This window comes from Aedes aegypti, chromosome 2 (genome assembly GCF_002204515.2).
Source record: "Aedes aegypti strain LVP_AGWG chromosome 2, AaegL5.0 Primary Assembly, whole genome shotgun sequence".
In the NCBI taxonomy this organism is placed as follows: domain Eukaryota; kingdom Metazoa; phylum Arthropoda; class Insecta; order Diptera; family Culicidae; genus Aedes; species Aedes aegypti.
In genome coordinates, this window is record NC_035108.1 from 48838016 (window position 1) to 48854185 (window position 16170).

Sequence of the window (16170 nt, forward strand, 5' to 3'; positions counted from 1 at the left end):
ATAACCATGTAAAACGAGTTGCGACTGAACATTCAACGATAATTAATGTAAACTCTCTCATTGCATTCGATAATGCTTGCAAACTTGAGTGAAACTGAAATATTTCATGATCTTCCATCCAACATTCGCCAATGTTGCATGCTTTCTTGCATCTTGAAAGTGAAATTGCAAACAAGAAATCTCGGTTTACATGATTCTACGCTGAATATTCTATCAAAAATAATGCACATGGATGGATTGACGGCTTGTCATTCCATGTGCATTATTTATGATTGAATTATCAGTGGGAAAATCATGTAAACCGAGCCGTTTTGCTTGCAACATTCTTCGAGAGAAGACGTTTCGCGTTCAATATTAAGGATTTTGGTAACAATGTTGTATGTAATAGATGTGTTTATAGGTTTTATCATTGAATAATACATGAGAAATGGATTTGCATGATTGAGGCTAATATTACGTTACGTGTAAATCTTAGATTTTTTTGGTGTGCATGATAAATGGCTTTGCATGATTGAGGCTAATATTACGTTACGTGTAAATCTAAGATTTTTTTGGTGTGCAGTTACCCGGCCAAAAGATTTGTTAAAGAGAAAATCGATGAAGAATAATCGATCATTGCAGTTACGCCCCCCCCCCCCCCAGGCTTGATAATACTCCTCAATATCATCAGAGTTCGGTGACATACTCTAGAGAACTCTAACGTAACTTTACGTGCTGCTTCTTTGCGACGGTGCGAAAAAATGCTAAGCAGAGAGGCAACGAAAAATGAGCGAGGCAGATGCAGCACAAAACACAACAGAATAAAATTCCATCAAAATAGATTGACATCTCAACTCTCCGAGGACTGTCTTGTTCAGGCGGTACTCTCAAGAGTTATTTTGAAGTGTGAGTGAAGGTGAGCTTCGCAACAAGAGAGAGAGATAGTATCAGAAAAAATCCTCACCTTTTTTTGCGCTATTACTCGAATCGCTCGAGGATCTGTGTTGAAAATATTGAGTTCAGTTTTTACTCCACAGAAAAAAACGGCAAAATCGCCTCATCTTTACATCGTAGAGGAGTTTCTATCAAGTCTTCTTATGATATTGATCGCGAGAATTGTATATTTTGTAAACCTGGGTATCTTCTCATTAGGTCGAAGTACGTTGGGCCGAAGTTTGTTAAGCAGAATGGGTTATTAACCCGAAACCCGAAATGTTCATTTTAAATTCACGCGAACTAATGACACGTTCGGCCCACGTTCGGTTCTTATTCAGTTCTTATTTAATTTATCAATTTCTTCAGAAATTTCATCAGAATGTAATTCAGGTATTTGCTTAAGGTGAAGATATATCGAAGCCAAAGTTCAAATTTTCAAGAGCACGGATCTGCAGAACCAAACATCCGTTCGAGCTGAAAACCTAATCGATTGGTCACCATCAGCTAGTGAAACCTTAAAGTTTCCTCAATTTCCCTACGAATTTGTTCAAAAGGGTTTTAAGGAAATTTTTTAGAAATTATTAGATGGAACTCCAGAAAAAAGATATTTTAAAACGAAATCCTAAAGATATCCCCGATGAAATACATGATAATTTATTACAAAAGAAAAATCTTTTAAAAGATCTACGGATCTCTTCCGGGCTCTTGAGACAGTCTTGGGTGGGTCTTCAGAAAACTTAATAAATTTATTATTAGAAAATTAACTCCACCGAAATTTCCTAGTGGAAACTCTTGGATGAACTATAGGAATAATTGCTGTAGTATTTTGTGGCTTTGAATACTAAAAATTTTTTCAATTTGAAGAATCCAAGTAGATCTAGAGGGACCATCGGCACATGGAAATATCGAGTCGTGGAAACAAATGCCTTGGAGAACTGCTTGAGGGGACCATGGTATGGTTCCATGAGTCGATATCGAGTCATGAAACATCGACTCGTGGAGATTTCACTGTAGAATTTACTTCAAAACTTAAAAAAAACACTCCAAAGATCTCCTGAACTTATGGAGAAATTTATGAGGATCCCTGGTTGAATTTATTGCAAAATTCCTGGAAAATTACTTAAAGACTTTGTGGAATAATCCCCATAAGATTTTATGGAGCAATTCCTGGGATAATATATGGGGTAATTCTTGAACTCTTGGTTTTATAACAACTGGAATAATTTCTGAAAAATTAGCAGGCAAATGAGAGCTTTTTGAGGAATTCTTGTATGATTTCTTAAAATAATTTTGACACGAATTTCTCCAATCCGAGAAGAAACTTCTCTGGATAAAATCTGTACTGTAATTGGATTGTTGAAGGATTTTCTTTAGCAAATTTTGAAGGAATTCCCTTTACATAACTAAAGAAATCATTCAAGGAATTCCAAGACGAGTTCCTAGGAGAATTACTAGATGAATTTATGTAACAATTTCTGGCGGGATCCCAGGAAGTATTCGTGAAGAAAGCTCTGAATTAATCTCTAGCAGAATTTCTGAATGGAAAGCTATGGAGCTCATGGAGTAGTTAGGATAAATCGGGATAATGCGCCCCATCCGGGCAATAATCCCCACTTCATTTTTAAAGGATTGAGGCTTCTTTAACACGTAAAAATGATGACATATCTTGAACTATCTACAACGCTGCGGAACTTTATTCTACGGGAGGGGCATATTGCCCAGTTTGTTTTGAAACGTCAGGATTTGGACCATTTACAGAAAACGTCTTAGCTACATGGCAAGAGAAAGTTGCATGCATAGCATGACAAACAAAGTGAATAGGACTTTGACACCAAAAGCTATAGAAGTAATGCATTTGCTACTGAGATGGAGCAGTTTTTCCTTAGGGAGGCGTATTATACCTGTTTACCCTACGTAGTAATCTTGGAAGCCTCAAGAATTTACATCACGATTCATTGCAATGCGAAAAGAAGGGACTTTAGAGATCTTAGTTCACCTTTGTTCGCGTTATCGTAATATGCTTAAGTACTTTTCAATATTGTTTTTTTTTTTTTTAATCTTTCTTAACGAGATTGTTAGCCCCAGGCTAGTTTATCTTGGAACCAACGGCTTTAGTTCCCTTCCGAAGTAAGTCGTCACTTTTCTCATAAGTGGCTGTCTCGGGGTTGCGATTCGATCCATGGTCCTCGACGTGAGGCAACCACTCTTCCCTCTTAAAAAATTGGTACACATATTATTTTCGGCTTGCTTCAGGATGTGGCTCATAATAAAATATTTCTTAACTAGTCTTGGTTTAACTAGTTCTTGGCTCAAGTTATAGAGGGCCCCATGATATTCGATGATTAACAGAACGTAAACACGATGTTCTGTTAAAAAGTACTGTTCTATAGAGTTGAAATAAACGAAACCATTAGAGTAAAGTGGGACAAAAGTTCGAGTGGGGTAAGAGTTTCTTTTTAAGATTTCCAGCTCAACTCAAAACAAATCTTATAAATGTCATGGTGGTTCGAATGCTATTCAAGTAAGAGACTTTCAATCCACATATCAGAAAAATCGATTTAGATTTGGAAAAGTTATGGCTATTTGTTGTTTTTCGACGTGAATATTGTTATTTTTGGTCAAACTTTCGTTGCATGGAACCAATTGAAGATAACAAATTTTTCAATATTTTATGTAAGGGCGTTCATAAGGTTGATTTGAGATGTATTAGTTTTTACATAGATGCTTGAAAACAATTTTTGGCCCATAGTGGGGCAAAAGTTCGAATCAGCGGGGCAAAAGTTCGACCCATGTATAAAATCACGGAAAAATTTGCAAATTGCCCAAAATCCACATATTATCTTCAAATTCAGTTAAATTTGTCTGATCGTGTGAAAATTGTCACCAAAATTTTACATTTCCACATAGTTTTGTGAAAAACTACTATTTTTGAGTATATTACAATTAACCCGGTTTTGGGCAATTTTTTGATGAAAATTTAGTGTGTATTTTTCGTCAAACTTAAGTTTACGGCTGTTGTAAAGTATGCCTATCATAAAAGGATCGATATTTTGTGTTTTAGCCAGCGAACTTTTGCCCCACACTAGATTCGAACTCTTGCCCCACCGGTGGGGCAAAAGTTCGAAAAAGACAATTAATTTTGAAACTGTTATAACTAAAAATGGGTAAATATTTTGACACAAGTTTGTTCAGCAAAATTATAGCCAATATGTTGACGGTTCACTGTATGGTATTTGTTTTGTTTTAACTGCTATTGTTTTCCTGGAAACTTTGATTATACCACTAAGGTAGAACTTTTGCCCCACCTTACTCTATCAATATATTGGATTCAATAGGGGCTTCTACTTATTATCAATTCAGATCCCCTCCAAACCTGATTTTTCTTGCCCCTACACATTTTGATTTGTTAAAAACTTTTTTTTTTTTTTTTTTTTTTTTTTTTTTTTTTTTTTTTTTTTTAAATTTTTATTTGAGTGTATTTTAACGCACGAGGGCTAGTTCTACACTTATTGTTAAAAACTGAATTTCTGATACCATGGTTTCGGGGCCCACAAGAACCCGAGACCAGGTGCGGACCTTATCCACCGCACAAGAAAACAAAAAGATTTTTTCAAAACGATACTATTATAAGAGTCTGAAAAAATCAGGCAAATTTGTACAGTCGTTATTGAGAAATAAGCATTTATATTTCTGTAATCAAACTTCCTGTCTAAAGATCTTGAAAACTTCAACAATTTCCAGATTTCTCTGAGACAACTTAACAGATTTGTATCATTAAAAAAACTTCTTATTACATGATGTTGTAAAGTCATTTTTTGATAAAAAATAATTGAAAACTAAATGAAATTTTAAATGGAGAGTTCCGGTCCTCCAAGGGACATAGAAATCTTTCAAAATCAGATGACACATGATCAATATCGATAAAGATCCTAAAAAAAGAAGAGTTTTTTAGAGAACTGGTGAAAAAATGGTGCAAAAATATTAAAAACAGAATATTTCGCGATTTGAATACGTTTTGTGATGAAAAAATTGAAAAAAAAAGTTTAAGTTAAAAGTTGCCTCTTTAGATATGGAGTAATTATGCCAAACATACCGTATCAATATTTCCATGCTTTGACTCCGAAATAGCTGATGATCATGTTTGTTGCATTTTAAACCACTGTACATGGGTGGGAGGGGTAGGTAGCTCAAGCCACGGCTGTTTTCTACTGACTGAAATTGGTCCTAATGACAACGCCCATGCCAATGAGGACAACAGAGCCTGATAATATGGATGGATAGCAGGGTGGTGACGAGGAGCAGAACGGAACTGTGACAGCGAACAAGATATGAATGATGGTCGAGCGTGGAAATAAATGTTTGTTTGGTCGCCAGATGTACGTAGCTATGTAAGAGGGGGTTCGGTGGATTATTCGATTAGTTGACGGGTTTTCAACCGACTTAGCACGGCTTACTGATGGATTGAATGTACGGCTAAGAGTTCGTGCAGAAATAAGCTACCACTTCGGTAAGAGATATAGCCCTAACCTAACAGTCAGCACTGGTGAAAATTATTTCGTCAACCGCAGCAGGTGCTTTCGGAAATGGGTGCAAAGTGGGGGGGTGGTGTCGAAAAACATTCTACCATAAATCGTTTTTCGTCATTCATCCCAGTTTTGGTATATTCTCGGCACCGGCACAAGGAACGGCGTTCGAGGAACAATGAGTGAAATTCCAAGAAGGCGTTTTCGGTAGATTATTCAAATCAAGAACCTACTGCTTTTTTAGAATTGTGGGAGGAGAAAAAGAAAGAATTTTGAATTGAAATTCTTGTTTTTGGTAAACAGGACGAGCTGTTTAACTTTCTAACAGCTAATAACGTACATATAGCAGTAATTACTGAAACTTATTTGAAACCTGGAATCAAACTCGAAAGAGATTCAAACTTTTTTGTTTATCGTAATGATCGACTGGATGGAGCATGTGGGGGTGTTGCAATCATCATTCATAGGCGTATTTGAAACCAAAGTTTTTGAAACTTTGGGTGTTTTTCTTTAAACATAGCTTGGTAAATATACTTTCATTGCTGCTTTTTTGCCTTTTCAATGCACTAGGCAGCAGGTAAATTTGCTTCAAGCTGACTTGCGGAAATTAACACACAATAAGTCAAAATTGTTTGTCATTGGTGACTTTAATGCAAAACAACGCTCATGGAATAAATTGCAAAACAATTCCAACGGCAGAATTTTATTTGACGAGTTGTCTTCAGGATACTTCTCAATTCAAGTTTTTCCTCTTCTACCGACTCTAGTCAGCTTTGTAGCCAACTGGTAACTCACGCTGATTCTGATTCTGATCATGTTCCTGTTACATTTCAAATATCCTATGAAGCGATTCTCAATACTATTAACTCCACATTCAATTATTTTCGAGCCGACTGGATTACACATGAAACATATATCGATAGTAATCTTGATGTTGACATTTCTTTTCAAACAAAACATGATATTGACAATGCTGTCGATACTTTAACTAACTCAATTATTGATGCAAGGGGCATTGCCATAAGTAAATGTGAAGTAAAATTCGAATCCGTGATAATAGATGATCACTCATGATCCTTCTTAAAAACGTGAGGATAAGTAAATTTCAATGCACTCGCGATCCTGCAATGAAAATGATAGGGCAGGATATGTAAAAAGAATAAAAAACGGTTTTCTCAATGAAGAAACAAAAAATTTTAAAATAAGATTTCTCAATTGGACCCTGGCTCTAAGCTCTTTTGAAAATTATCTTAAATTTTGAAAAAACCTCAAAGCCAATTCCGGCATTGAAAGAGCAAAACAAATTATTGCAAAAAAGCTCAAAAACTTGCTATGCAGTTTGAAATCGCGCACAATTTTAATTTAGGACTCACTAGTCCAATTGACAATCAAGTTACTCAGAATTTCGAAAGCATTCTTAATCGAAAGAACGTTTCCAAAAATTCCTGGGGGACTGAATTAGAAGTGAGCACTATTAATAAAAAAAAAATCAAAAATATGAAAGCCCCTGGCTGCGATGATTTTTTTTAGATTTTCATCAAGAAACTTTCAAAGAGTAGCTTATCATTCTTGATTGATGTATTTAACAAATCTTTTCAGTTGAAAAATGACGCAAAAAATATAGAAAAATATAGATTAATGTGATGGCTTTGGCATGAAGCTACTCGCCTTTCATTAACTCTCAAGGAGAATTCAATTTAAAATTGAGATGGTTCCGGAAGCTGATACAAACTTAAATATTTGATTGAAGAGCCCTCAGCATCAATCTAAACCGTGAAAATTCACTTCGGTAACTGATATAAGTTCATTGATCTACATGTAGTTTGTCGACAGAGCTTAAGATTTTTCAAAAGTGTTGTCTTTCTTGAAAAACCATCCCAAAAATATTGAACAAATTCACCTAACAACGCTCTCACCCCGCTAGACGAATCAATCCCGATTGTTGTTTGTGACAATAACCAATTAGGAACAAAAGCTGACTATAGCACATCGCCATGGCTGCTCCGCTCGGATCATATTTCATGCCCATCTTCTTCTGCGAAACAAAAGTACCACTAATGAAAAAGTAGCCCAATAATAACCCCTTAATTTATAATAACCCTTAACGACATCCTTTTTGCCGGTTTCCCCGTACCACCCTAAACCTGGAGATGGCTGGCGATTGGGGGGTGCGGGTAAATATTGATTTATCTTTTGGGCACGATCTCTTGAGCACGAGCAGACAGCAGTCTCATATATTGCAACGCAATCAAACGCCAAAGATATGTGTGTATAATCTGGCAAGCACTTGCTCCCAGGAACGACCATGATTACGAGACAACCAACGCACAGTGGTTTTTTATGAGTTTATAATTTTTGTCCATAAAAGATGTTTGATTTTATTTTTCAACTTAAAAATATGTTTGAAAATTGGGTTTCGGTAAGCTTTCCAAAAAACGGACCTCTGTGCATAGGCCATTCAGCAGAACAGTGGCCACGCGTGGATAATAGGAAATTATCTCCTCCGTTATCCTTATATCACTCTGTCTCTCCTCGATGGAACGGGAATGTGCCTTTGCCGGCAGTTGTCACGCTTCAACAAACTGTCAAGTACATCTTTGGATGGGATGCGGGGATCCTCTCTATAGTCCTGTCTGTCTGGATTCGGAACATTGCACATGTGTTTGTAAAGCCAATTTGAGCTGTCTAATAATGGGACGGTCAATGGCTATAATAATAATATGATAAAGCAGATTGAAACAATGGACAGTCAGCGGAAAATATGTTGGCGCGGTTGGTCCATCAAGTGAGAAGTTATTTGAGATTATGGGAAGCTGTAAAATATCACAATTTCAGGATTGACCATTTATTTTATGAAAAGAGTTTGTGTTAACAAAAATACAAATCAACATTACTAATTTTGATAAAATTTTCTGAGACGCATAGTCCATTTTACAAAACAACAACATTGATGATATTGCTGTTACTTTCACACGTTACGACACCGCCTCCTGTCAAAATTACATTCATAAAATAAGCAAAAACGTCTTATTAAAGCTAAATGTTCAACAACCGGGTAATGGTTCCTAGATAGAACAAATAATAATCCTCAAACTTATTTACTAAAAATGGTGAAAATGAGCCGCAATTCTCGAACATCTATTTCTTATATGTTATAGTCAGTCTTGATAATACACCTCAACATTATCAGAGTTCGGTGACATACTCTAGAGCAGCGTGCTGCCTTTGCCTCTTTGCGAGGGAGCAAAAAAATGCTAAGCGAACGTTGAGCGAGGAACATACCCGAGTAAAATTCCATAAAAAGAGTGCACAACTCCCCGAGGACTGCCTTGTTCGGGCGGAACGCTCAAGAGTTCTTTCGAAGCGTGAGTAAAGGAGAGCATCGAAACAAGAGAGAGAGAGAGAGAGAGAGAGAGAGAGAGAGAGAGAGAGAGAGAGAGAGAGAGTACCAGAAAAAAAATCCTCGCATTGTTTGCGCTCTCACTCAAATAGCTTGTGGATCTGTGTTGATAATTTTGAGTTGATTTTTTTCTCCTCAGAAAAACGGCAAAATCACCTCCTCTTTGCATCGCAGAGGAGTTTCTATCAAGCCTGGTTATAACATAAACAACAGATAAATCCTTTAAGCCAACTACTTTTGTTTTTTCTTTTTTGTTTTCAATGTTATCAATATTTTTATGTCTTCTTCAAAGTAGTTTTGAAGTAGAAATGCATATTTTGCTGAACATTGCATTACAGGTCTCTTCCATATAAAATGTCTTCTTCAAAGTAGTTTTGAAGTAGAAATACTTATTTTGCTGAACATTGCATTACAGGTCTCTTCCAAATAAAAGATTTAAGGATGGTTTGTCAGTCAAAATTTGATACTTAGATACTAGAATTGCAAATACAGTCAAAAGATACCTAGTACTGTTTTTCAACACAAAATGTCAAAGTTTATGTAAGGATCTGTAACGCAGCTTCTGATATTCCGAATTAGCTAATTTGAATGACGAACTACAAATAACCTAATGGTTTGCGTAAGCTAAGCTCATTAAATTTTAGTCATGTTCCAAAGAGTTTCAGAGGGTTGTTCAAAGACAAGAGTATGTTGCTAAGCTATTTTTTTATTCAATTCAGAAAGCTTTTTTTGTTCGGTAAAGTTATCCACTTTCGGAAGTTTGGTAAACTTGCTTACCGTTCACCGTTTTTAATAAAATCAGAAAATCTCTGAATTACTTACTATTGCTTTTGAACAACCCTCATTACCTACAAACTCAGGTTACTTGTAGTTCGTCATCCCAATTTCAGCCAATTCGGACTAACAGAGGCTGAGGTACATATCTCCAAAGTTACGCGTTTCGTATGGAAAAACAGCATTCGGTTACTAGCTTTAGTCACTGACTGTGTCTGTGTCCTTTTAATACGTCTTAATCGGTAGTTTCAGTTGGAAATAGCTCCAAAAAATGTTTCATTTGAAATATTTTAGTATAAGAGATACCCAATTGCACTGGAAATTGCAATGTCTCAATGGAAAGAAAATGTTTACATGAAAAAAAAGTTCTATCAATCATATTTGCTAGTCGACAGAGGTGCAAACTTAGTTGTTAGTAGTAGTTGAAGTAGAGAGAACTTCTAAAAACGCACAATTGCAAACAAAATCAATGCAGTTTAATCAAATATGACATAGGGTGCAGAACCACTTGGGCACTTCTATGATTCACTTTGGCATGGGGGTTCTTTCTCGGCCGAATTGTCTGAAACTTTGCAGCAAGGAGAACTTCTGTACGACGCATATTGTGGCTAAATATGAGCTCTGTAGCTTTCAAAAAAAACCCCACTGCCGAAGTGAATCAAAAGTGCCAAGAATAGGATCCGGCTCCCTATTCATGTGAGAAGAACTGTAACAACAATACATTGCATTTTGTTCCAAGAGCTTTGCTGACAATGACCTTGTAATGTATAACAGTTAGAAATTTGTGTTTCCGACGAAATTCTACAACTTTGTCAAAGACACCAACCCTCTGTCTCAACTCGGTGAACTTTTTCATTTCACTTTCATAAATTAGTCATATGGAGAAGTATTGAACAATGTTTTTTTGATTGACCAACAAATCAATATCAAAATATGGTCTGACACATAACGAAGAATAAAAAAAAACAGAAGTCGACAATCAGCATCGAACCCTCGACCTTCAAACAGATGTTGTAACCATTAGACTATGCCTCGCGGTTAGAAGACGAAGGAAATATGAGCATCGTCTTCTTCGCTGTCTGCGACTACTCGTTGCTATTAGCGGTTATCCCGATGCCTGATGTTTTGTTTCATGTTGAGGAATTAATTTAGTTCTTGTGGACATATTGCCAGATCACGAGCATTGAGCGTTGAGTTTTACTAAATATTCGAACATATTTTCAATATCAGATTGAGAAATTAGATCGAAATTTGTCCGTATAAGATGAGATTTTGAAATTTCTGTCTGCCCGGGTAGCCGAAAAGCAGCTATTTAGTGATTAGTAAGAACTTCTACTGGAATTCCAGAACACCTGATGATCAATGTTGTACTCGCTAGTGTAATGATAATTTTATAACTCCTAATAATCCCTGTAAAATTTTCGTTATGAACACTACACTCAGAAATAAAAATAGTAACAGAATTACTCAAGTTTATGCGTTAATGACTATTTTCTTTCTGCCTCTCTTTCATTCTGCTGTGAATATTTACACGAACTGTCATTTAGACTGGGTTGAAGCTTGGCGATGATTCAACCCAGGCGAATTGACAAACAGGAATACAATTCCCTACATAATGAAAGAGAGGCAAATAGAAAATAGTCATTATTTACTAAAATTTAGTAATTGTGTGACTATCCGTGTTTCTGAGTGTAGGATTGAATGCATTTTCAAAGTATCGTCGTTGAAATGCACTGAAAAATTTTTCAAATGTTTCTTGAAACCTCATTGTCGTAACCGTAATTGCAGTTCGGAGTGAACTTCTATTTTTTCACCGATGCCGACGGACAGAGAGCAATGCCACTCGCTTACTCATCCGTCGGACATCACACAACCTTCCAGATTTGTCTGAAATGTTCCAGATTTTTGAGGTCTGTGTCCATTGAAATTTGAAATGAATTTGTAAGGTTTTGTTAATGATTTGTAAGTTTCTCCATATACGACGTCTTTTTTTCTTTCATTCAATGTGTTGGTGATGAGAATGCAACATTTTACTCACACACCGATGATTAGTATTGGGCACTCTTATATAAGAACGTCGATGTTTCTCTCAATATATTCTAACTTATGTAACTTGACCATTACCACACTTATCAAAGGAAATCCATAGATGGATCTTTGTAGTTATACTTGATGACATATCTGGAGAAAATCTTAAAAATTTGCAAAGTAATACTAGAGAGACCATCTGCAAGAATACTGGGAAGAAAATCTGCAATGATCTCTGAAACAACTCCTTTAAGATTCTTCTGAGAAAGTATTGAAGGAATTTCTGGAAAATTCGTCCGAATAATTTACAGATTAATAAGCGAAGGATTTCCCTGAAAACATCCTGCAGAAGGACCTAAATGAATTGCTTCAGTGATTGGTGATATTACAAAAAGACATTCCTAGGATATTTCCTAAATAATGTATGTATGGAACCAGTAGAGGAATATATGGAGGATAACCTGGTTGAATTCTTGTGGAAATACGTTATAAAAATCCAAATAGAACTCCTTGTACAAATTTCTTTTTGAGACTGGGTGGAATGGTTGATGGGTTTCTAATAACGGAAGCGGTGGAGGAAGAACTCCTGTTAGAGGAAATCTCCTGGGACAGACCTGATGGAGGTGTTTTTTTTTAAGAAATCAATGAAAACCCTTTGAAAGAATACTTTACTATTGAGTCAGAAAAGGCTTGAGGCCTTTTGGTATAAGAAATCAAATGTGATGAAAAGAAGAAGATGAAGGCTCAAATAATTTGATAGAACTATAAGATCTATCATTATCCAATTTTTCTTGTTTTTCGAAATTTGTTTTTGAACTAATGAAAAAAATATATATGACCCTTCTTATTCCTGACATTTTTCAATGAACAGAATAAGTTCTCTGAGTTATTTTAAGTATCATGATCGAAATATCGTGAAATCCCGTTTTTTTGGGAATTGCTCGAAAATTATATCCGGATTATTTTTAATTTCACGAAACAAAATAACATTGAAATATTGCAATTTCGAATCAATGGATTGGACACGGCATTCCTCAGTATTTTGTTTCGAACCATCATTGACGGATTCGTCCGTGATATCGCATACCTTCAAGTATCAGAAACCATGCGTCTCCATTAGTATTGACTGTGTAGTAAATCCCAGGAAAACCGCAAGTGAAGGCTTCCCCAAATCAACGAGATTTTTTCAGCGATAGCGACAAAAAATCGACGTGATTTCATTGCTAAGTCGCTACAAGCACTCTTATATGGGACTAGTAAGCGACGAAAATCGCTGCGAGATCGCGTCGCTGTGGCTTAGACACGCTAATCAAACTGTGCATTAGGGTGCGGTTTATTTTTTCAGAAGTTCTCAAAACCAAAAATTGTGCTCCTATGAATTCAAATTGTGATTTGAATGATAAAGAGAAACCTCAAACTTTAAGCTAAAAATATTCAGATTAAGGAGCAAACGACTTGAAGGTGAATTTTCAATTTATAAAAAAGGGCCTACAGTGAAGTCACTTGGCTTTCATTAAAGTCACCGTTGCTTCGTTATTTTATAACTAACTTCTAGCACCATTATCTTCAAAATTAAAACTACGAAAACTTTGTAGAACACCAAAATGAAAACAAGTTTTAGTTAAAAGTATTTTACTGCAGACTTTTTCTCATTTTACATTTTTTTTTCTTTGTTTGGCCATAACTTCATAAACACTAAACCGATTGCAAAGCTTTTTGCATGCTTTTGAAGTTAATTTAATTGTTTCCAAACTGTTAGTAAAACACATTTCATTGAAAAATTGTTTTGACCAAGTTATTCAACAAAAAATGCCAGTTAAACAATATCTCTAAAGCTAAAACTGAGTTTTCTCATTTGTTAAACCTTTGAAAAGAACTTTGCAACAATTTTGAAATAACACTGAAACAAACGTATTTTTGCACTTGTTCAAAAATATATCCACTATTCAACTCGTAATTAAAACAAGATGCTTTATAAACTTAAATTTCATAGAAAAAATTCGACTTCCGGCATAAAACTTAATTAATCAAAATAAAGTTTTTTTTTTTATTACAAAAAATCGTGTTTAGGAAGTTTTAAATAACTCAGTCAAAATTTTTTTTAGATAATTCCGTTGTATTAACAGTTTAAGACAGTAAATTTGCTTCAAATGTAAAAAAAAAATTGGAATCGGTTAAGTATTTTGGAGTTCCGCTCAAACAAAGATGTTTTTTTCTAGTAAAATTTTACTAAAAAGGAGTGAGAAAACTGTTTTTAGCTAAGATTTCGATTTTGGACAAATTTGGTGTTTTACAAAGTTTTCATAAATTTAATTTTAAAGATAATGGTTTTAGTTAGAAAATAACGAAGTTATGGAGACTTTACTGAAGGCCATTTTTATAACTTGAAAATTCACCTTAAAGACGCTTGCGCCACCTATAAATCTCAATATTTTGAGCTCAAACTTTGAGGTTTCTCTTGAGAGCACACGAATTTTTGGTTTCGAGAACTTTTTAAAAACATGCCGCTAATGTGCATGCAGCAAAATTGCGGCGATTGTTTGTCGTTGCCACCATAAAAATCGCGTTGATTTGGAGAAGCCTTAATTGGTCAAGTGCAATACTTGCATGAAATATTGCAATACGCTCACAGAAGCATAGCACTCTTTTCACCCGACCTGACTCCGGCCACATGAACATTCCCAAGATCCTTTGGCCACTTTTAGAAACTAGATACGGGTACCAGTATACTGACAAAAAACAATTGAAATCCGTTCAGTATTCGCTGAGCGGTGAGAGTTTTAGTTATTTTTCTTTCACTCAGGCCTATACGGGTTAAATAGCCTTGTAGCAAAAATCAGCGTAATACAGAATGCAACTCTTGACTTCGCTGACATCAATCTTACAATTCACAGATAACGACATGCAAATCACATCTACAGTTGCTCCACTTTCACACATTTGACTAAGAACCTATCGCGATACTAAAAAGGGGGCAGATTCCGAAAGATTACCATCGCAGCCGCACGTAAACAACTCATTCAATGATGCGTGAGAATGATATGTTTATGGGCTTGTTCTCGTATCCATCCATCCTACGCGCGCGGCCTTCCCTTGCACAATAAAGCACAAAGCTTCCGAAAAGCGTACCCAGGAAAGCCCAACGGGTGAGGGTTGGAATTACCAACGCTTGAATCGACTCTACTAGGCCCTGCAACCACAAGCTGTTGAAATAATGATCCTTGTGGTTGTACACTGGCCTATAAATCGCAGACAATGATGGAAGAAACGCACGATAAAAGTGCGATGATTTACGATCTTTTGGTTCAACGTGTGAATATGTAGCAGATGTTAATGCAATGCTAACTTCAACTGATGAAAGAAGCTTTAGAGCACATGTGGGAAAGTAGTTGTAGAGATCCATGCAGGAACTACTCGTGTATTTTTTTAAATGCGTTAGGAATCGTTGCGCGAGTAATCTATGAAGCAATCTTTCTAGCAACTGCTGATGAAAACACTAAAAGAATTTTTATTAATTGCTGAAGGATAAAGAACATTCTAAAACAATTGCTCTCGAGAAGATGGTTTCCAATATTTTTTTAAAGAAATTTAAAAACCGAGTATATGGAGATAACATGAATGAATTATCACGGAATTCTGGAACAAATTAGAGAACAATCTCCGGAAGATTTTCTAAGAAGTATCCCAGGATGTGTTTCTCTCACTCAGGCAAAACACCCTCTTCGTCCCTCATCGAAGACGGCAAATTTATGGCTGCCCGATAGTATGGCTTTTTAATGAGTTCGGAACTTAATTAATTTCACTTTCTAATCCTTTGTCAGCTGAATCCCAGTAATCTTTCCGCTCCATCGAAGGAGACGCCTCTCACCCTCCCTTATCCTGGTTCTTTGAGAGCCCGTCGTCTCTGACAGTTATCCATGGCGATGCCGGGCAAAGGTACGCAAATCGGGGGCATGGATCAAGGTAATTATTAATCTGTCACCTGGTTCTGGGTGTTGAATTTAAAGCCAGCACAAGTGACGGAAGCTCAAGCAATTGCGGTGTGACCGTGGATGGTCACCCCCAATAGTATCTGATCGTAACTATCCATTCTTTCTACAAATGGTAGAAATAATGGCTAGTTATAGATAATCCCGTTCGGGGTCAGCAAGGCACGATTCACTGCAGTTTTTCCACTGGCGGCGGCCTGTATGCAAATAGACTCCTGATAGAAAGGATAATCTAATAATGGGATGGAATCGCTTTTCGCCAGGCCAAGAGCAACTGTCTCCGCAATCGATGCCCGAGCAATGAGTGTGACTTCAAACGCTGGATGTGGAAGTGAATTGGGGTGTCTCTCGAAATTCGACTCAAAATATCCGAAGAAGGACGGCTCTCATGTAGAAATACAACCTCATCCATCGCACTACGGGATATTTGGACAATCTAACTGGCCAAAAGTATTTCAAGACATGTTTGGCATTTTTTAAGTTTAGTTATTTTACTTAACTTCACTCAGGCTTTAAGAGTCCGTAATATTAATCAAAACGG

At 36.2% G+C, this 16170-nt stretch overlaps 1 protein-coding gene across 8 annotated transcripts in view; it reads right to left on the reverse strand.

The window, feature by feature from the left end:
- LOC5567636 (talin-2) overlaps positions 1 to 16170 on the reverse strand; it is a 188033-nt gene that overhangs the window by 30415 nt on the left and 141448 nt on the right. The gene's annotated exons all lie outside the window — the stretch shown is intronic.